Source organism: Triticum urartu, chromosome 6, assembly GCF_003073215.2.
Source record: "Triticum urartu cultivar G1812 chromosome 6, Tu2.1, whole genome shotgun sequence".
In the NCBI taxonomy this organism is placed as follows: domain Eukaryota; kingdom Viridiplantae; phylum Streptophyta; class Magnoliopsida; order Poales; family Poaceae; genus Triticum; species Triticum urartu.
In genome coordinates this window covers 69,187,439-69,193,790 of record NC_053027.1, presented here as the reverse complement: position 1 = coordinate 69,193,790, position 6,352 = coordinate 69,187,439, and positions in this window count along the sequence as shown.

Genomic DNA, 6,352 nt, shown 5'->3' with positions numbered 1-6,352 from the left:
TGCTGGACCTAAGTCTTTCATAGCAAAACATTTGCTCAACTCCTTCTTCAACTTAGCAATCCTAGAGACATTCTTGCCAACAATCAGGATATCATCAACAAAGAGCAATAATATGATGAAATCATCACCTGAGAACCTCTGAATAAACACACAATGGTCTGAGCTACACTTCTTGTAGCCTTGCTCCCCCATGACAGTTTCAAACTTCATGTACCATTGTCTTGGTGCTTGTTTCAGGCCATAGAGACTTTTCTTCAGCTTGCACACATAGTCTTCTTTGCCTTTCACAAGAAACCCCTCAGGTTGTTCCATGTATATTTCTTCCTCCAACTCACCATGAAGGAATGCAGTCTTCATATCCATTTGCTCAACCTTCAAGTTGAGACTTGCTGCCATGCCAAGGATTACTCTTATGGATGTCATCTTCACAACCGGAGAAAATATCTCATCATAGTCAATGCATTTTCTCTGGCCGGATCCTTTTACAACTAGCCTGGCCTTATACCTTGGATGTGATGTGTGCTCTTCTTGCTTGATTCTGTAGACCCACTTGTTCTTCAAAATTTTCCTGCCCTTGGGCAACTTCACCAACTCATAAGTATGATTCTTATGCAAGGAATCCATCTCTTCTTGCATAGCATTTTTCCACTCCTTGTGCTCATCTTGCATTGCATCTGATAATAACACCACGTATTGATCTGAGGGATACCTGCTGGAAGGAATTCGACCCCTGTTGGATCTTCTGAGTGGAGCAGATGGTGGACTTTCTGGTGCTGGTGCTTCCTGCTGATCCGGATCATCAACTTCAACATCATACTCTTATTGCTGCTGTTGGGGAGCATCTTCTTCACCTGCACCACCATGTACATCACCATGTACATCTTCTGCATCTGCTTCAACTTGCACAGGAGCTGGAGCTGCAGGAACTGGGTCAGAATCAATCATGTCTTGCTGCTGCTGAGGAGGAACCTACCCCTTTGTCTTCACAATATCCTCAATTGTTTGGTCTTCAACAAACACAACATCACGACTTCTCACAACTTTCCTTGCTATAGGGTCAAACAGCTTGCAGCCAAACTCATCACCACCATAACCAAGAAAGATACACTGCCGTGTCTTCGAATCAAGCTTTGACCTTTCATCTTGAGGAATATGAATAAAGGCCTTGCACCCAAAAACCTTCAGGTGGTCATATGAGATGTCCTTGTCACACCAGACCCTGTTAGGAACATCTCCCTGCAAAGGATAACTTGGTGAGAGATTAATAAGATAAACTGCAGTCATCAAAGCCTCACCCCAAAAGTGTTTGTGTAGCTTTGCACTTGACAACAAGCATCTAACTCTCTCCACAATTGTCCTGTTCATCCTCTCAGCAAGACCATTCAGCTGTGGTGTCTTCGAGGGAGTAAATTGATGCCTAATACCCTGCTGCTTGCAATATGCATCAAATGGCCCAATATACTCTCCTCCATTATCAGTGCGAATGCACTTGATCTTCTTCTCAGTTTCTCTCTCAACCGAGGCTTGGAATTGCTTGAATACACCTAGTACTTGATCTTTGGTCCTCAAAGTGAAGGCCCAAACTTTCCTGGAAAAGTCATCAATAAAAGTCACAAAGTACTTAGCACCACCAAGGGATCTTACCGACATTTTGCAAACATCGGAATGTATCAAGTCCAGCTTCTCGGGCTTCTTGTGAGGAGGTAGAGTCTTGAAGGCAACTCGGTGTTGCTTCCCTGCTAGACAATCTGAACATTTCTTGATGTGAACTCCTTTCACACCCTTCAACAATTTTTTCTTCACTAGCACTATCATCCCCTTCTCACTCATGTGCCCAAGTCTCTTGTGCCATAAAGCACAATGACCATCCTTCTCTAGTGCATTGACAGAAGCACTAAAGAGCTTAGCATGAACATGATACAACACTGAGACCATTTTACCTCTTGCAACAATCATGTTGCCTTTGATGAGCTTGTACTGCCCTTTTCCAAAACTGCTCAAGTAATCATCTCCATCAAGCAAACCAACCAAGATAATATTGAGACGAAGTGCCTCAACATGCCTCACAGATTTGAGGACTAACCTTGTACCATTTGCGGTCTCCAAATGAACATCTCCTTTTCCAATGATGGCTGCTCTATCATTGTTCCCCATCTTCACAACACCAAAATCACCTGATATATAGTTAGTGAAGAGCTCTCTGCGAGATGTAGCATGAATGGTAGCACCGCTGTCCGGTATCCAAATCATATCGTCACCATCCACAAGGTTGACGGTTTCATCAGAAACAACAGTGACCCTCTCCTCAACAGTGGAACCAAATCTGCTCTCATTTTCTTCATGCATAACAAGCATGATGTCCTCTTCTACTGTAGTAACTCGGTTGCCCTCTGTGTCACTATCACTGTCAAGTTGCTTCTGATCTTGCTTCTTCTTTTTCTTCTTGTCTTTCTTCCACTTGTCATATTGCCACTTAATGTGGCCCTTCTCATGGCAGTGATGGCACTCATAATCAGCATACTTACTTTTTGATTTGCTCCTACCTCTTTCTGCCCCTTTACCTGGACCTCTGCTCTTGCTTCTCCCCCTGGACTGAGTGACTAGCACCTCTAATGTGAGGAAGAACTAGCTTCAGCCACCTTTCTGGACTCTTCATTTAGTACCCTGGTTTTCACAAGATTCCAAGTGACAACTCCATTAGGTGCTGAATTGCAAACCGTGACCTTAAAGGTCTCCCAACTGTCCGGTAATGAGCCTAGTAGCAGCAAAGCTCTCACTTCATCTTCAAATGTTATTCCCATTGAAGAAAGCTGATTTATAATGCCTTAGAATGTATTCACATGATCTGCAATTAAAATGCCCTCTTTGTACCTCAAGCACATCAATTGTTTGATCAAGAACATCTTGTTTGTACCTTCTTTTCAGGCAAACAACTCTTCCAATTTCTGCCATAAGGTGCGTGCATGTGTCTCATCAATGATATGGTTCAAAACATTATCATCGACCCATTGCCGAATAAACCCACAAACTTGGCGATGAAGTACCTTCCACTGACCTTCCTCAATGCCCTCCGGCATCTCAGTGGAGAACACTGGCTTCCAGTATTCTTTCACATACAACAAGTCCTCCATCTTGCCCTTCCATGCTTGATAATTTATACCATTCAAAGATATCATCCTGCTGGTATTCACTTCCATCTTTCACCACAAGAAACTCAGCAATTTGCACAAGCAAACCAAGGCTCTGATACCACTTAGTTGGGGTTGGACAGCAACAATGCGCTGCACAAATTCACCGACACGGCAAATATGCACACTACACAGCCCCCTCCACTTGTGATGAACTTTGAGGACAGCTTCAACCAACAGGTAAGCAGCCGAATAACACAAACAACATGCACATGTGACACAGGATTTAACGTGGAAAAACCTCCTCAACTTGAGGAGTAAAAAACCACGGCTGTGGACCGACCGGTCCACACAACTTCACTATGAGAATGATGAGTACAAAGTCTTCCCTAGAACCTCTAGAGAGATTTACAACACACTCTCCACGTTGCCAACCAGCAACAGCAACAACAGCCACAAGAGGCAAGATTTCAGCAAAGCAGAGTTTACACAGCTTCTGTACCCTCCAGTGTTTTGCAAAATGCTCTTAAACCGCTGAACCAAACAGCACCAAATTTGGCAGACAAGTAGACACACGAGTTCTTGAGATCACCTCCAAATTTCAGCTCAATCGGACATCGTTTGCTTACCCAAACTGTTCGTCTCCCAAAACTACTCTGTTCTGAAACTGCAGCAGTCAGAGCTGACAAAACCACTCTCAAATCTGATGCTCCACTGACCCAATCCTCAAGCCAGCTAACCAGATTGAAGTACTCAAAGTAAGGAACGAGCTCACCAAGTTTGGGGTCAATCCAAGCATCTTTGAGCCTCCAACCACCAGCTTGAACACTGTCTAGTCAGATGCAACAAATCTGGACAGAACTTCTGCTTCTTCTTCTTCCTCTCTCAGGTTGTGTTTTCTCTTGTGTGCTCTCTCTCTCACTCTCACGAATGGCAGCCACCACCAGCAAGGGGTGGAGTGGCTAGGGTTTTCTCCTTGCTTCACTTTCCTTGGAAGCGCTCTCAACCGTTGGATGCAACGAAGATCAACGGCTGACATGTGTTGGACTTATGGGCTGATGTTGGGCTGCCAACACACCTCCATGTGGAGGGACTTAGCCCAACACAGTACCATTTAACGGGGGCACGAATTTGGCGAACGAGCAGATGGGTCGAGTGATTCTGGAGGTAGTAAAGCTTTTAATCACTCGGCGTGGCGATCAATCGTATCGATAGGGCGCGCTTTTCTCCTCTCGAGCTCGCGACTAGATACCCTACCGCCGCCAGGAGAGTCCCTCCGCCTCGTTCCTCCGGTGGCTCCCCTCCGCCTGCGACCTCGGTCGTTGCTGGTGATGGGGGTCGCCGGATCTGCTCGTGTGGATGGTGTAGCTTTAGGTTAGGCCCGAGTAGCTTTGGTTTTTCGGCCCTCCATCCTCTTCATTTCGGAGGCCGCGATGGCGGTGCTGAATAAAGAAAGTTCAGTCTGTCCCCAACGAGGCAATCGGTCCTATGGTTGGGGATGGATTTGGAAATCAGTCTGTTTAAGTAAGGATGATGTGGTGGCGGCAGCATCCTCGTGGTGGATCAGTGTCCTCGGGCTACGTCATTGCGATGGTGTTTGCTCCAACGCCGGTGTGGAGCTTGGGAGGTAGTCCAGAAGCGGATGCAGATTATGGTATGCATCGATGACATCTGAAAGACATAATGTGTGCTAGATTCGTGGTTGATGAATGGCAGATATGGTTTCCTCCTTCGACGTCTTAGTCGTGGTGGGGTACCAGATATAGAGCTCGACGGCGTGTCTGGGATGTTGCCCCGGTCTGATTCCTTCAACAGTAATGGTTTTACGTTCTACCTTTCTCATGCGCATTTTTTTGTCTTTTGTGCTAGCTCCATATTTGCACATATTTTCTCCCCTGTGTCCACTTATTTTGCAACTGAGTTGAATTTTTAATTGTTTTGTTTTGCTGATAGGCTTCATGTTGCTTTTTCAGTTTTTCCTGTTTTTCTTCATAGGTCATCCGCGCATACCGCTATCTATCTCTTTTACTTCTTTGTTCCATGGCATTCAGGACTGGGGTAGCGACCCAAGTTGCTTGGTGATACGTCATTTTGCATCATACTTTTATATTGATATTAATTGTATTATGGGCTATTATAACACATTATGGTACAATACTTATGCCTATTCTCTTTTATTTTATAAGGTTTACTCAAAGAGGGAGAAGGCCGGCAGCTGGAATTCTGTGCTGGTAAACGAGCAAATATTAGATACCTATTATGCACAATTTCAAAAGTACTGAAACTTCGCGGAGAATGATTTTGGAATACATGAAAAATATTGTGCGAAGAAATTACCATAGGGGACCCACCAGTCATCCACAACGGTGGGGGCGCGCCCCCTGCCTTGTGGGTCCCCTGGTGTTAGGGAACATAGTATTTCAAAAATTTCCTACGATCACGCAAGATCTATTTAGGAGAAGCATATCAATGAGCGGGGAGAGTGTGTCCACGTACCCTCGTAGACCGAAAGCGGAAGCATTTAGTAATGCGGTTGATGTAGTCGAACGTCTTTGTGATCCAACTGATCAAGTACCGAACGCACGGCACCTCCGTGATCTGCACACGTTCAGCTCGGTGACGTCCCTCGTACTCTTGATCCAGCTGAGGCCAAGGGAGAGTTTCATCAGCACGACGGCGTGGTGACGGTGATGATGAAGTTACCGCGCAGGGCTTCGCCTAAGCACTACGACGATATTACCGAGGTGTGCAACTGTGGAGGGGGGCACGTCACACGGCTAAAAGATCAACTTGTGTATCTATGGGGTGCCCCCTGGCCACGTATATAAAGGAGGGGAGGGAAAAGGTGGCCGGCCCTAGGAGGGCGCGCCAGGTGTGGGGAATCCTACTAGGACTCCCCAGTCCAAGTAGGATTCCCCTCCTCTTTCCTATTCCTAGTAGGAGAAGGAGGGAAGGAGGAGGAGGGAGAAGGAAGGAGGGGGGCGCCGCCCCCTCCTAGTCCAATTCGGACCAGCCCATGGGGGGGGGCAGCCACCCCTTGAGGCCCTTCTCTCCTTTTCCATATGGCCCATTAAGGCCCACTACTTCCCCCGGCGAATTCCCGTAACTCTCCGGTACTCCAAAAAATACCCGAATCACTCAGAACCTTTCCGATGTCCGAATATAGCCTTCCAATATATCGATCTTTACGTCTCGACCATTTCGAGACTCCTCATCATGTCCAT